Raw genomic sequence first — 1528 nt, 5'->3', positions numbered from 1 at the left:
TTGATTGTTTCTATTTTATAGAGACACCCGTGAATGTTTTATGTTCCACTTTCGATGTGGGACAAACTCATTTTTGGTTGTTTCTCTTTTATAGAGACATCCTTGAATGTTTTATGTTCCACTTTCGATGTGGGACAAACTCATTCTTGGTTGTTTCTCTTTTATAGAGACATCCTTGAATGTTTTATGTTCCACTTTCGATGTGGGACAAACTCATTATTGGTTGTTTCTCTTTTATAGAGACATCCTTGAATGTTTTATATTCCACTTTCGATGTGGGACAAACTCATTAATGAGGATGTTGTAATGTTATTTTAATTTTAATGAAGTGTGTTTTTTTAATTAATGTACTTTTTAAAATTTTAATATTATTATTGAATTTTCCCGTATCTGTGTCGTAAATTTAATTCCGCATTTTGTGTGATTGTTAATTATTTATTTTATATAATTTTGAGTGATGTGGCTAAGCTATGGCTAGACTATGGCTGAGCTATTTGCTTGTTTTAATGATGTGACATGATGATTTTTAGTGTTGATGATGTGGCAGGAGGAGTTTGTGGTTAGGCTATGGCTGGGCTATTGCTGGGCTATTCCTATTGTGGATGTCCTAGTAGAGAGATGGGGTGGAATTTATTGGGATTATTTAGGGTTTTGAATATTTCAATTGTTTAGGTTAAACAGAATTGGATAGACATATTTGCCCTTGGTGTTTGTGACATAATAAAAATAATTTGTCAGTTGTCATTTTTCCAAGAAAGGGGATATTTATATTAAATTGTGAAAATACAATGGGTGCATCTGGTTTGTGATGACTATAACTGGAAAGCAATTAATAATACTATATATTTGCACATACTCGCATTTTCGCATACATTATGTATGTCCATTCATATAAGTATTAATGTTTTATATGTAGTGGTAGAACTCAAGAAAAATGTATGGGATTTATTTTATAGGTTATCTTAGTTTTTGCAAAAAAGACAAGCTAAATTAACTTTAGGGCAATGTCTTTCCATTTTTAGCAAAAATAGAAGGGTAAAGCTATGTGGCCATGGCTGGCCATAGGGATGTCAATCGGGCCAGCCACCGGGTTTCGGGCCAACCCTATTCGGGTTGCTGGTCAATCGGGTGCGGGCTAATCGGGTTGTTATTTTTTCGGGTTATAAAAGTTCAGCCCTAACCCTAAAAGCTCGGGTTTCGGGCTAGCCCATCGGGTTAATCGGGTTGCTACCGATAAAATTAACATGCGATCAATCCAATAAATAATGGTGAAAATTAGTTATATTTATAAAATGTAAAATATTTAATTATGATAAATTTGAGATATATGCGTAAACTCAAATATTAACATGATCAAATACTAATATTTGAGATTTATGCAACATAAAACATAAACATCAAGAAATTTTAAAGCATGTTTAGAAATTTAAATATATTTTTTTAGTGAATTTGAAGTTTCTAATTCTCTATTATTATATTAATAAAAACTTAATATATAATTTATATATTTAATATATAAAATGGAAGT

This window comes from Salvia splendens, chromosome 20, assembly GCF_004379255.2.
Source record: "Salvia splendens isolate huo1 chromosome 20, SspV2, whole genome shotgun sequence".
Lineage (NCBI taxonomy): Eukaryota > Viridiplantae > Streptophyta > Magnoliopsida > Lamiales > Lamiaceae > Salvia > Salvia splendens.
Note: the sequence above shows the minus strand (reverse complement) of the source record.